Source organism: Sebastes fasciatus, chromosome 20 (assembly GCF_043250625.1).
Source record: "Sebastes fasciatus isolate fSebFas1 chromosome 20, fSebFas1.pri, whole genome shotgun sequence".
Lineage (NCBI taxonomy): Eukaryota > Metazoa > Chordata > Actinopteri > Perciformes > Sebastidae > Sebastes > Sebastes fasciatus.
In genome coordinates, this window is record NC_133814.1 from 17,816,592 (window position 1) to 17,832,057 (window position 15,466).

The 15,466-nt window shown below is 41.3% G+C and overlaps 1 protein-coding gene across 8 annotated transcripts in view; it reads right to left on the bottom strand.

The window, feature by feature from the left end:
* The window catches only part of LOC141758023 (zinc finger MIZ domain-containing protein 1-like), a 134,263-nt gene that overhangs the window by 90,343 nt on the left and 28,454 nt on the right, over positions 1-15,466 (bottom strand). For all 8 annotated transcript variants that reach the window (XM_074619048.1, XM_074619047.1, XM_074619053.1 and 5 more), the window contains exon 2: positions 6,294-6,392. The gene's annotated coding sequence lies outside the window, so the exon portion shown is untranslated. The remainder of the gene's footprint in view (positions 1-6,293; positions 6,393-15,466) is intronic.

Genomic DNA, 15,466 nt, shown 5'->3' on the forward strand with positions numbered 1-15,466 from the left:
GAAGCAGCATCGAGGTAGACCATTCACAAGCCAACAGCATCTCAATGCCAAGCGTTCTTAAAACAATTTACGCCGTGCCATTAATTAATATGTTGGCTTATGAAGCGTGGCATATTCGAGCTATTCATCACAAGCAGGAAATTGACAAGTTATCCGTGGAAGGCATGTCAAAGGGATATCGGCTTTAATTTTGCATCAAAGGGAAGCAAGCGCCACTCCATTTGTTCAATACTCTTCGTTTTTTTCTTTGTGACGTTCTTTGTCTGAGTGGAGTCGGAGCAGATAGCTGACACAAAGACGCGTAAAGGCTGCTCGGAGATTCAGCAGGGGTCACGAAGCAGTGGGGAAGTTCATCTCAGAGCCAAGTGTTGCTTAATGGCTTCCTCCTGCTACACTGTACGTCAACTCAGCCCGTCAGAGCACATCTGTCCCGAGTACACAGACACTTTGTACCGCCGCAGTCACCCTGTCAATCAAACCGGCATGTCACCGACTATCACCAGCGGTTGCATCGACGCTGGTTGGGGGTGCACGTAGAAGCATGAGCGTGCATTTGTGTGCGTCTACGGGGAAAGAGGTTGTTGACGCCACCAAGTCTATTTTTAGTCCAGCACACTGAGTTCTGCCTCTGTGTTATGCTGCTCTGTTCCGAGGACAGGCGGCCCGGGTCATGAGCAGCAGCGGAGCGCCGGGATAGCTCCGGCTCTGCTCCCTGACCCCGGCCCTCCAGCTCCTACATCAGTGGGAGAGACTTACAAGATTCCTGGGCGGCAGTTTAAGGGGAGGCTATCTCCAAAAAGGAGGCACTTTCTTGACGGATGCCATGTTCATCCACCTCTTTCTCTCTCCGGTGACTAATGGGCTAATAATTCAGCTGTCACCCTGGCACGTTATCTCGCAGTCTCTCCTGGGAAGGATACCACCCCGGAACATCTCCGCCACAGTCTCAGCTCGGAAAAAAAGAAAAGATACGCCTCAAGATTCCCAAAGTTGCTTTTCAGCTATTGTGAAGGGATCAGAGTGGAATTCCACATGAGCGTTAAAGATAAGATAATAGATGGATCTCAAAGAAGATGCAAGAAGGCAACCTGGCTCGAGTGCTATCTTGTCATGCCCGGTTACTCAGCTAGTAGTGTACAGAAAAATCATCTTTCCATTCATCTACTACACGTTATTGATGAACCTCTGAGTTAATAGTCTACACCATCTCAGTCATGGTGACACAAAAGCTTCAAGAGCAAAAATCCATGGATAATTGTTCACTGTTAAGACACCACCAGTTGTTCAATTCATTCAACAGGGTATTTTATTATGGTAAAGTGCTTTGTATTTACTTTGTAGCCACTTTTACACTTTACTATCCAGTTAAGTGAGTTCCTGCATTTCTCAGAATGTTTTTGGACACTCGCATAATATCTGCAGGAATACAATGCACCAGAAATGCACGGCAAATTATCTTCCTAACAGTGGGGTTTCTAGTTTTGGATTAGATGTATTAACTCAAGACCGTGCTAACATGGTATGGAGTGCAGACAGACAACAAGATGTATGACAAAATAATGCCAAAACAATGGCACACTGCAGGAATGAAGCATAAATTACACAAATTAAAGACATTCTTAAAGAAAGCACCTAGTTTACATACTGTATACAGTACCTAGGGATGTCACAAGAAATGATATTTAGGTTCAGAGTCGATGCCAAAATTCTGAAAACGTGATGGTAGTCGTTTTTCTTCAGTACCACAGATACCGGGGATCAGGGCTCGAGACGATAGAAAATGTCTCTGATAATGCTACATTATGAACAACAAATCTGTACTGAAATTGGCAGGAGAAGATCTAGCAACGTTAGCTGTTAGCAACCGGTGGGCAGCACAGTCCTGCATGGCTAAATAATGTAGTTAACAGCTAACGTACGGAGGTTGCATTGAGTTGCATTATGTTGCGTTCAAGCTCTATTCCGTAAAAGTTTGCAAAGGTAAATTATAACGTTATCATGATGTGTTCAAATGTAGGTCTAATCTTGTAAAATTTAGATTTTGACAAGAAACTTGAGGCAGATCATCAGGGATTAATAACAAATTCGTAAAAAAAACAGTATGCAAACGATAATAAAGGAATGTATGTTGAAGTACATGGGATTTATTGTTTTTTACCTTGGTATCGCGAATCGTGGAATTTCACTGGTATTGGTATCGACTACTACATTTCTGGTATTGTGACATCCCTACATATAACCTCTGGCTTATGTGACTTTAATAGTAAAATAAACATAGAGGGATGGTTTAAATAGTACTTTGGTATCTTTTTTGGTAGTCCTACCCTAGAAGATAATCATAACAGAGATTACAGATCTTCTTTTTCCTTTCCAGACACTTTGATGTTCCACTAACTTTGGGGAATCTGTTGTTTATAACTCTGAAGTTACAGATAGCCAGTCTGTAATTTCTGTTTTCACGCAGTAAATACTTAACAAATGGTGTCCTGTCTGTTCTGTTTGCAAATTTCAAAGAAGTTTCTAAACAACTTTTTGTAAAGTTAACTCATCACATACTTTGGAGCTCACAAAACTGATCTTTCAACACCTGCTTCAGGAAACATCTATGTACAGACACTACAACGGCTATCAGTCTAACAGCTTGTCATTCAGACCGCTGGGTGTTCGGGTTGAATGATAAACTCTCACTGCTCCGCCATGTGCTTGTTTAATAAAGTACTTCCACTTGACTCAACACTGGTCAGTGGAACAAGGGAGTTGTGATTGCGTCTGGGTGTGAAGCTGCTGCAGAGCATTAATTTAGCCGAGGTCTATTTGATCAAAACGCCTCTCTGTTATTATATTCAACAGAAATCTCCTCAGAACAAGAGTTCACTCCAACAAGTGATAATAATCCTTCTAATAGGCTTGAATGTTTTGAAACTGGAAGTTAAGTGGCTGTTCTCTTTGTTTGCCCGTGCAGGGGAGGTGGACATGTGTGCAGACGGAGGCAGGGGCTCCGAGGCCAGGCCCTCTATCCTTCCTGTTCAGTTACCAGAGGCCTCACACTTATCAGTTCCAGATCTCACAAGAACAGAGAGAAAGAGAGACCACTGACAGGAAGGGGATTTTTTTTCCTTCCTTCCTCTTTTTTTTTTTTTTTCCTTTAGCGAGGTTAACAGAATGTCTGCACCCTTCACATTTCACAGAGGAAAGCAATTATTCATTAGGGCTTACACTGGCTGGCGCAACAGAGACAAAAAAGACCAACCTGGCAACCTTCAGACATCAACCAACTGAAATGAAACTGGGTACCAAAGCTGGTAAAGAGCTTGTCGATTAATCGATCGACAAGAAATACCACACCAACTATTTCCATAATCGTTTATCATCATTCAACCCGGTCTCACAGGAAGGCCTATAAATTGCACGACATTACAAGGACATTCTACGTGTCATGAGGATGCATTTTAGTGTGTCATTTGTACACCACGCAACAAAACTATGGTAGCATCCAACTCACTTAGGTTTATGCAACAAATCCACTTAGTTAGGTTTAGGAAAATCCTCATAGTTGTCCTTAAAATAAGTACGTAAACTAAGTAAAATACATATGGAAAACACGTCACAAACGTCACTAAAAAACACATCATTAACGTAACTAACAAAACACCAAACGTCGTGTGTTTATTGGAGTCATCCAACTCTCCAAATGGCATGCCAAAATCAAGAAAGGCATTCTCATTGCTAAATGCCTTGCGCATTATCGTGTTCCAGCTTCTCGAATGTGAACATTTTCTGTTTATTTCTGTTTTAGATCATCATTAACAGAATATCTTTTGGTTTAGTACTGTTGGTCAGACGAAACAAGCATTTGAAGATATCCTTTTTCACTATTTTCTGACATTTTATAGACTGAGCAAATAATCCCCAAAAATAACGGAGACATTAATCAATAAAGAATGACTCACAGTCCTACACGCACTTAATTTCTGGTGATCGTATTTCAACCTCAGAGATCACACTTCTCCAGTCGAGACTGTTGCTATTTCTCTTCACCGCAGCCTCTCCATCAAACTCAGCTAGATTTTCCCTCCGCAAAGGCAACCTTACATCGACAGTGAGAGGAGGAAAATCTGTCATTGAGAGTGAGGGAGAGAGAACTGACTGTGAAGCACTCGTGTCATGTCCCCGTTCGTGTCGTATCCACCCTCGTTGCACTTGCTCTCGCTGTCTACCTCGCCTGACATTTCCACAATAATCACTTTGGTTTATCCCACTCAGCTTTGTGGCGGGCAGATGTTTGTCAGGGCGCAGTATTTCTCAGCGTTCACACTGCTCTAATCAAGATTAACCACTCTTATCTATTCAGTATGTGTGTGTGTGTACTGGATGTCCCAATTCCTAATCCATGAAGCCATAGCTGTATTGTATAATACAGTGGACGAACCAATTACATTCCCTTTCCACCACATAATTCTCCCTTTTAGTTGGAACATACACTGAGCCACATATTGCATAAGGATAAACTGGTGGCTTGCTGGTGAAGAGGATAGCCATGACCTTCCTCTGTGTGTGTGTACACTTTCAGACTGCATATGGACTCTGCAAAAAAACATAAACACACGCAACATCTCAGCACTTTGTTACTCAGAGCCCCCCCAGGAGCTCCTAATGAAATCAACATGCTCTGCAAGGTGAGCCGACGCTGGCCACACACAAACTGCTGCCATCAAATGTTTACCAAAGACACCGGAGCACGGCGGAGGACAGAGCGTGTCCGAGCAAACAAAGTTGTAGTCTTTAAATCAAGTGTAGTGACAGGGGAGGCAGATATCTGTTTCCACTAACAAGCTTTGTTTAATTCCAGACAAAGCGACATTTAATTAAGAAGGTCCTTACAGAGCCGCAAAGTCTCAGGGATTTAAAAGAATCTGTGCTCTCAAAATTATTTAAGTCTTTCACACAAATTAGTCATTTCCTGCTCTCAAATTCACAAAACGTAAAGATTACCCGCGCCTTCTCATATGCTAGAGGTGGCTATTCACAGAGCTAGTTGGTGAACTACTGTACCTGGCAAGCTCTATAGCTAACATGTCAGCCACAATAGCTCTCCATGCTTCTTTTTATTTTCTCTCTACTGTGCCGTTTACTCCCCCACAGCATTTTGTTCTCAGGACAATACATCAAATAGTGTTACTGAGATGTCTTCCGAAAAGTTATTCCTATTTTTTAAGGAATTCCCCTACAAATGTCAAGCAACATCAGTCAATTTCCGCACGTTACATGCATACAGTGTTTTCAAAATAAACTTCTGTCTTCACAGGAAATAACTTGGTTAGGTTTAGGCAACAAAACTACTTAGTTAGCTTCATGAAAAAAAAATCGTGGTCTGGGATAAAATAACCACAGAAGTGGCGTAGCTTAAGTACGGAAGTTACGTGAACAAATAAATCAACGCTGTCTTCTGGTTTCACACGGGACACGAACAGCGGTCTCCCGGACAAACATCTGTGTTTTTTTTCACCCTCCCTACGCAGCATTTGTCGCTCTTTATAGGCCTACTTCCTAGTTCACCAATACTTGGATTAAATACGCATTGATTTCGTGGGATATATACAAATTACAGTGCATTACTTTTCGTAGGCATAGCTACGAACGGTGTACGAGAACAACCTGCACTGAGCGAGTTAGCTTGCTAACAATCAGTACGCAAGCTCATTAGCTTGTCCACTAATGTAACAATAAGTTTTTTCCCTGCCCCAACACCTTATTTGAGACCTGTCTCGTAATGGTCTGCAAACCATGATGTTTACACTTCGACAGAGGAGGGTTAAATGAAAGTAGATGGTGCAACAAAGCTAATAATTTACGATTCTCCAGCTTCATTCCCTTAAAAAAGGTCAACACTGTCAAAGGCTAATATTTTGGTCAACGGCACAAATTTGCTTGTCAAAGTTCACCAAAGTCGAACCTGATGTGAAAGATTTACCCCCTTTGAAATGCTAATGGAACATGCCAAGGATACACAGTGGTCAGCTACAGCTATGCACACAACTGGTAGCATCACAACTGCATTAAAAAGAGTGTAGAGGACAAACTAAGTGAATGCGACAACCTAATAATATTTGCATAAAGGCAATAAATTCACTGCAAGCACCTCATCACCAAAACACAACTGCTAGCCTGCCGCTAACAACCTGTACCTTCAGTTTCTACTGCGACGGTAACACTAATTTCAAAGCATACATTTCTACTTCACACCTGCTGGGCTCTGCAGGTCCCGCCAAAATAAGAAAAAAAACAAGACTCACCTGCGCTGACTTCAATCCTTGATTCTTCACCACGAAGGACCCCCCCACCCATTCACACACCAGGAGGAGAAACACTTCAGCGCCTCACGTCTTCTGCCCCTGAGAGAAATCAGAGGGGGGGAAAAAGAAAATACATCAATCACCGCTGCATTATCCACCAAGCTCCAAAACACTGAATTATTACATTTGCATTTTTTCTTCCCCTTCCTCCCCCCCCTGAAAATCAAGCCCACTCGCAAATTCCTTTGGGCTCCATCTGTGCCTTGCTTAACGTGATACACTTCTTCTTCCCGGCACGGATAAGCTCCTTCACGCTCTCGTGCCCATGAAGGACGAATCAAAAGAGCAACCGATGATCAGTATGGTATCATAAACATCCACCACAGAGTAAGCTCGCTGCCGTGGCACACTCACAATTCACTCCCCGATTGACAGATAAGCCTATTAAGACAGGCCTTCACTATAGCTTTGCACTTAGCTCATAGCGCCGCGTATGCCCAGTGACATTCAGACCTTTAAAAATGACCACATTAGTTATTGGTGAAGTTCAAAAAGGTGTGAGGAAACCATTAGATATAAGCCAGTTAAGCACTTAATACAATAACCCAGAAAATAAAGAGGACATTTTATTTAGGGGCCACACAGTTTATCGCCACAAGCAAGTGCAGACTTCATTTTCCTTAGAGAACTAATCATTGTGAGTAGTTGTAATTATTAACATAATAAGCATGTGTTATCTTTCCATAAAGCATGCGTGCCTCTGCAGACATCTGAGAGAGAATAAGCAAACAAAAAACACTTTGAATATTAACATTTGCAATAATTCCAATACCCAAATGAGTGGCTGACCTCTCTGTGTGAGTGTTGTAACTTTATTTTGAAATTCCACAAGACCCTTACATGTAAAAGAAAGGAGTCGACTTTGGATGTCGAAAGCTATTATTCAGGACTTCATGAGAGAGTTCAGCTAAATTAAAGTCCTCGACCCCTCTTTGAATGAAGGGTCTAAGTTAAGGTAGTACTTAAGGATCTATTGGCCTTTTTCTTTGTTCCTGTTCTGCTCCCAATTTTTCTTAACACTCATTTTCAAGTAGTCAAATGTTGAACTATGACATTTCAAGGAGCTGATTGGGATGCTAGAAGGGAAAGATAGAATAAAAATGTCTTAAGTGTGGAGTGTTAGTACGGGACGAATGCCATTTTTTTCCCACCCCTCCCTTCCCTCCTTTAAAGCCTATAGCTGTATCCTGTTAGTGTATCGGTTTCACAAAGCGTCTGCTTAGTGACACGCAGCATGTTCGCCATTTCTAGAGCTTCTCCTGAGCCCATGCTTTGGTTGACAGGATGAGGCTAATGCTCCAAATATAAAAACTGTCTACCCACAAGGTGCATTTTCACATTCAGCAGGAGAAGGCGGACCCTTGTGCCTTGCTTTTTTTTTCTTTTTTTTTTTAATCATTGGAAGATTTTTCAGGCAGCGTTTCTCCCCTGTTGGAAGTGCCGCTCTCTGAAAAGAGAAAGTGGAGGAGCGCTGGGGGCTCAATGGGTCGAGAGAGGAGGAGGAGGAGGTGGAGGAGGAGGGGTTGACGCTGGGTGCCTCCTTTTTAAAGCCAGATTCTCCCCAGATACCTCCGTGCTATTCATCAACAGCTTTTCCAGGGCTGTGAAAAATCAATGTGCTCTGCACTGCAAACAGTTCATAATGACGGGGGATGGAGGGAAAAAAGCTCAACTGCAACAGAATTGATTTGTTTAAGTACAATAACACGGCTCTGCGGCGCGGCGAGGAGGAGGCTCGGGCCCAGACAAAGACTGACTGGCAGTATGAAACCACAAGCAGTAATTGACAAACTGCTGGCAAAGTGCAAATCTGAAATACAGACGCCTGTTATCTAATTAAAGGAGTTTTTCTCTGAATCATCACCTGACAGAGGAAAATACAGGTTGAGTCTCAAATGACTGCATATCTTCTCTATATAAACCCCAAATAAAGAGTTTTAAAAAACAGAAAACATTTCGCTGTCATCAGACGATCTGAAAAAATACTCATATGTACAACGAGTTTATTCAGATTAATAGTTATTTTTTTGCCAATATTGATTAATAATACTTTTTTTTAGGGCTGTCAACCGATTAAAATATTTAATCACGATTAAAGCGTTTTTTTATCTGTTCAAAATGTACCTTAAAGGGAGATTTGAAAAAATAGTGTCTATGACAGTACCCTGGTGTGCACTAGAATTTTGATTTCATTTGGTTTATATTAGGGCTGTCAATCGATTAAAATATTTAATCGCGATTAATCACATGATTGTCCATAGTTACTCACTATTGATTGCAATTAATCGCACATATTTCATCTGTTTAAAATGTACCTTAAAGGGAGATTTGTCAAGTATTTAATACTCTTATCAACATGGGAGACAAATATGCTTGCTTTATGCAAATGTATGTATATATTTATTATTGGAAATCAATTAACAACACAAAACAATGACAAACATTGTCCAGAAACCCTCACAGGTACTGCATGTAGCATAAAGATATGCTCAAATCATAACATGGCAAACTGCAGCCCAACAGGCAACAACAGCTGTCAGTGTGTCAGTGTGCTGACTTGACTATGACTTGCCCAAAGCTGCATGTGATTATCATAAAGTGGGCATGTCTGTAAAGGGGAGACTCGTGGGTACCCATAGAACCCATTTTCATTCACATATCTTGAGGTCAGAGGTCAAGAGACCACTTTGAAAATGGCCATTGCAGTTTTTCCTCGCCAAAATTTTGCGCAAGTTTGGAGCTTTAACTTATTCTCCTTTGCGACAAGCTAGTATGACATGGTTGGTACCAATGGATTCCTTATGTTTTCTAGTTTCATATGATACCACTATCTTCACTTTAGAACTGAGGCCGCTACAACCTCTGACAGATTGATATCACAAGTTGCGTTGATGCGTTAACGAAATTAGTGGCGTTAAAACACATTTGCGTTAATGTGTTATTATCGCGTTAACTTTGACAGCCCTACTTGTTTTAAACTGAAATGGCAAAATAATTTAGGAAAAATTCATTACCCTCACAAGTTCCCAGAGCTCAAATTAACATCTTTAAGTTGTTTGTTTTGTCTGACCAACCAACCAAACTGTTTAGATATTTAATTTATAAAGATATAAAACAAAAAAAAGCAGCAAGTATTCACATTAGAGAAGCTGGAACGAGCAATTCTGCTTGATAAATAACTTAAACGGCTGATTAATATATTTTCCTTGAATCGCAACAGACACAAAAATCTATTCCACATCATATTCACACACACACATATCTGCTCTAATCATGCTTGCAACTCCAACACACACACACAGATAAACACACACACACATTATTTGTAGTTCTGGCAGGGAGTCACGGCATCCCGAGCCAATTCAAAGCACATGCAGAGCGGGTTTGATGTTGCATAAAGCAAAGTCATCACAATGTTTAAAAGATGACACCAGGCTTCACCTAGAAAAAGAATAAACTTTCACAAGGTGAGATTTTTTAAAACCTCCTGATACTGCAAAAAAAAAACAGTAGCTGGGAGTAAATTGTGTCAAGACAGGCCGGCACAATAAAACATTTCTCCCTGCCTCTCTTAAGCCGGCCACAGAGGTGCATTTATCATTGTTATTATTCCTTCAGAGAGGCCCTCCCAGGTTTAATTGGGTCCTCATGGAGTCAAAATCCCCGCAGTCGCCACAGCCACCGGCGCTGGACAGGCTCATTCCTTCCTTCCCAGTCAGCAGCAGGTTTTACTGGCTGCGTGAAGAACAGTCGTTCTGTGCAAAGTGGCCACGAAACCCGCTGGTGAGTCAGACGGGTGGTGGGAACTGGATGCCGCCCGCTAAGCCCGGACAATGGCGGGTAGAGGAACACCTGGGGTGAAACTCTCACCTGGCTCTGCTCTCAACGCTGTGGGGAAAAGCTCTCGAGAGCCACAGGCTGTCTGTCCACCCAGCCAGCTCTTTGGAGCCATTATTCCCAGTGGGCCTTATTTGCATTTTAACTAGTAAATACAGTAGGTTTTGAATGCGCGTGGATGTGGACAAATGGAACAGGATTAAAGAGGGTTTTTCAGCCTCAATGAAAAAAGGGAAACAATGAGCTAAGGTGATAAAAAAAAAGCTCAGAAACATTTAAACACACAGAGCTACTTTGCATTGTTGAATGTGCGGTTTGCTGAGTGAAATTAATAATGGTATGACCTTTTTTTTTGCAAAGAAATATTGCAAAATTTCATTTTTTTTTAAACCACATACCTTTTGACAGTTTTAAAAAGCAGACAAAAGCAGATAAATGTGTGAAAAAAGGAACTATTTTAATCACAAAATTATGCTCTCAGTAATAAATACCATCTCTGGGACTTCTGCCCTCCCATTCACCTCCCTCAACAGCGCTCCACTTCCACTTGGTGTTACATTGAGCACAGAAATCTCGAAGGCTCCTTGAGGCTGCTGCTTCCTGTTGTTGATATGCTCAAGACATGCAAGATCAACCGAGATACGCATCTCTCTGCTTTTCAAAAAAGACACCTGACAAAGACACTTGAAGTCAAAGGAGGAACGCTGGAACAGCAAATGTAGGAATGACAAGCTCGTCGTTTGTAATGATTTTTCTGCAGAGGAGCAGGTTTTCAAGATAAAAGCAGGATTGTGTAGAAACACGATGGTAATCATCTCCCCTCGCAGCCAGTGTGTTTACATATACACTAATAACGTGACACTTGCAACCATCTGTAACACTTTAATTGGGTTATTTTGCTGGAATTACGGTTAAAGGTCGAGAAGTCATCACTCTTTCGAATTATATGTTTTGTATAGACGGGTTGCAACTTGTTATCAATTTCACTATACATGAACATGTTGATTACTGTTTCAATAAATCAATTTGACTGTAAATTTCAATGTAAAGCAGGTCGTAACCACACATGCAAATATTGTCATTGTAATACTGTAAAAACAGCAGTTAAAAACGTTCACTATTCAACTACATTTTGGCCTTGTTTTAACCTAGATGTCTAGAAGTCTTTTGACCTGTGAATCACCAAATTGATGCTTACTGGGATTTATAACACAGCCGGCGGTGGTGGAAGAAAAATACTTTCATGTGACTAATAATTGAACACATTAATCAACATTAAAAAATCATTCTGTGTTTTGCGGCGCTCCTAATACTAACATTTCCCACAGCTATGAGTGACCCAGTTATTGAATAAATCATGTGAACTTTGCTTGGTGGGGATAGACTGTATATAAGAAGTAGACGTAGTCACCGTGACGTGAAGTCTCGAGTTCTGCATTTTGGCAGTCGCCAACAACATGTACAACCGAACCCTGAATAAGACATCTTTAGGCGACCAAAATGTTTAATAAACTGAAAACACACTGAGAAAGGGTTAAAGTTGTAAGACGAAAACACAGACAACTCCCAGACCGGACAACGCCGTGGTAGCAACGCCCTAAAGCATACCTTGCTTTATGGTCTATTTGACTCTAAATGGAACCATAATTTACGAAATGAACATCATGCTGTATTGAAGAAGAATTGAAACTAGCAATTGAGACCATAAACTCATGTTTACTGAGGTAATAAATCAAGTGAGAAGTAGGCTCATTTTCTCATAGACTTCTATACAATCAGACTTCTTTTTGCAACCAGAGGAGTCGCCCCCTGCTGGCTGTTAGAAAGAATGCAAGTTTAAGGCACTTCCGCATTGGCTTGACTTTTCAGACCCGGAGGTTGCCCACTAGTAAGCCCTTTATTGAGTATTTTCTTGTAATTTACAGCTTTAAGGTTATAATGCCGGCATATACTGTACATACTAAACTGTACTGACTGCCAAATCCGGGTTAGCCGAGGAGGGATTGGACGTTTTCCCAACACGCACAAGCTGCTGGTCTCTGAGGACGTCCGTATGGAGTTATTACATTAGAACGGACTCACATGTAGTTATGGGGCAAAGCCACAAACATCAAGTGTACACACACTGCAGTGAATTGAGTGCTGTAGGGATGATTACAGGTTTAGAGATAATGCTTTTTAGCGTGATACATTTAGAGCGCATGAGACACCAGCTCAGTTAGCTCCCCGGTCCTCACTCTCTACTGATTAACACAAATGCCGGCGCCTTGTTAACCGCCGCTTCTGTAATTATGTGGAGCCTCACACACACACATACACATAACCTATACAGCACACACACTCCAGTGCAACAACAGTGCAGCCGTATACATGTTGTGTGCCACCAGATCAGCATCACAGCAACTACCAATTATGTGTCGTATTCATGCAAATGCAGGTAATTTACTTCCTGCTGTGCACAACTTCCCAGTGTGTTTGCCCTCTGGCATCAGATGTTGGTATCGTGGATCACCTTAACAAGTGAAACACTTAAATGAAGTGATCCCAAAAAGGCTTCTCTTTCAATAGAGAATCATTTTAAAAGGTTAATTTAAAGGTTTATTACAACTTGAGTTTTCGGTAACTCTATGACGGTCATGTCTATAATGCATTATAAACATGCTTATAATGCGTTATAATCTGCTTATAGCACTGTAGCACTTTATATTATCCATAATGCTATATAACAATAATCATAACACATTAAAAAATTATTTTATAATGACTTTTAAGGTAAAGTATCATAATACTTCATAATTGCTGGTCACTCACTGGCATTGTTTTTTGCAAGGTATTATAATTCTCATAGTTTTAATACATTATAATCTTTTCATAATTCATTATAATCACTGTTATAATGTGATAAGAAGTTACTCTTAGTAGTCATTGTTTACCTAAAGTGAAAAATACCATTAAATCTATGCAAGAACAACACAACAAATTATTTTTTACTTTACTTAAAGCAAACAATGACCACTTAGAGTAACTTATAATGACATCATAATATATTATAACAGTGATTAGAACACATTATAAATATATTTATAATGCATTACTACAATGGGAATTATAATACACTATGAGAACCTGCAAAAACAATGCCAGTGAGTGACCAGCAATTATGAAGTATTATGATACTAACCTGATATGATACCTTATAAGTCAATATGAAATGCTTCATAATGTGTTATGATTAGGGCTATCCTCAAGCAAGACATTTTTTTAAATATTGAATGAATTAATTCACCAGAGATGTGCTCCTAAGTTTCATTCATTGAATATATATGAGTGCTTATAACTATACTTGTACAGTGCTATAAGCAGATTATAACACATTTTAAGTATGTTTATAATACATTATAGACATGGCCGTCATAGAAAGTGTTACAGAGTTTTCTCTTCGTAGTTTTGGAAATCACTTCTAACACTGTTACTCACCGAAATGATTGCTAAGATCTGGGAATACAGCGATAACAAAGTCCAACAGAACAAGAAATGAGCAGTCAGACGATCAGACAGGTCGTAAACAAGCCAAAGGTTTAACCAAAGTAACTAAAACTGAAAGTTAGCGCATTCAAAATGTTGATAATCATCTATCATTGCACAGGGAATTGGCGAACGCACAACTACGGAAAGCATGGAAGGTCAAAGTTGAACCAGGAAGTCAGTCTTGTCATTTCATTCAATTAAGAGTTATTGAAGGGGGGGGTGGAAGCTCTTGTAGCTAACTCGTTGTCATTACTGAAAGCAACGACGGCCAAATAAGACACAAGTATGAAAGCAGAATGTCCCTTTAAATACCTCTGTTTTCTATTTCAAAAGGGAGTGAAGTGATGCTTATGAGTCTTACATGAATTGATGGCTTCAATATTATTTCATCTCCTCCCCCTCTCTCTCTCTCTCTACACTATATCTTGTTTCAAAAGCGAGAGCAGCCCAAGAGGGCGCCTGTGTTTTTATTCCTTTGTTTCCAGTCGTTCCCTATCAGAGCGAGAAGGTGGTAGCAACTCCCACGAGGCAAGATAGAGATAGAGGTGTAGGCTTGCTGGCAGAGCGCTAAAGCAAAGAAACGCTGCACCGTCTGACCACAGACGTATAAAGTGATGCCCCCGTGCCTCCCCCTGTGCTCTGTCCTGCTTCATCTGCAAAGCAAATCTCGTGCCCTGCAGCCAAGAGATTCCTCTTTGGTCACCTGGCTCGGTCTCACCGTTTCACCGGCCCCCGGAGCGGTGGAGGGGTTTACGAGAGGTGAAAGACTTCATAATGTAATGGAGACAAGCGAGAGAGAGAGAGAGAAATAGAGAGGGGGAGATCGTCCTGAGCCAATTGCAAAGGAGAGGTGGGTGTAATGAGGCCTGATCTGTCACAAGAAAGAAACCGCGGTCCTGTATTTGCATTTTCAGCCCCCTTCCTTCATCTCCCTCCCTTATCTTTTCTTCCTCCGTCTCGTAATAAGGGAAAAAAGCAATGAGAGGGAAGAAAGGTGGGGAGCGGACATATACACAGAGGAATCCAGGGAGGGGGAAAGAGATCGCATTACTATTGGGAGGGAAAAAATGATTAAAGGCTGAGATGAACACAATCCGCTGGTTCCAGAGGAAAAGAGGAAGGAATTTCCAGAGCCAATAAGCAAAGCATCACAGGGAGACCTGCCTCTCCTCGCTATTCAACCGTGACCATGCCGGCACAAGCACATTTTCTACATCCGCCCTTTTACACTAGCCTATGGCATGTGTGTCTCATGCACACACACAGTCATTAGCGGGGTCTAGGATATTGATCTTTAAAACATTGCTACCTTCTAATTATAGGAAATACTTCAGATTTGACTCAGGAGGAGGAGGAGGAGGTGGTGTTCCTCAGGATTGTGATTGTTGCAGGTATATAACGGCGTTAAGATGACTCCGTTGCAGAGGACTCTCGAGGCGAAAAGGGAGAGGAGAAAAGAGAAAGAAAAACAGCAACATCAATAATGAAGTGAAGGAGACGGGGGGAAGAAAACAAAGCCGTTCATAACAAATGAGAAAACAGGCAGAGCGTCTCATTGCGAGCGCGCTAACGACAATCAATTAGCAATTGCTCATGATCTTGGGTGCGTCGGAGTATAAGGTGTCTTAATGAGTCCCATTTCCATTAGCTGCTCGACTCGAGAGGCACAAGGAGGAGGCTGCTCCCAACCAGCTCCTCCATCTCAATGCCTAATGACTGCGAGAGTGGATTACTCCATCAATTCCTCG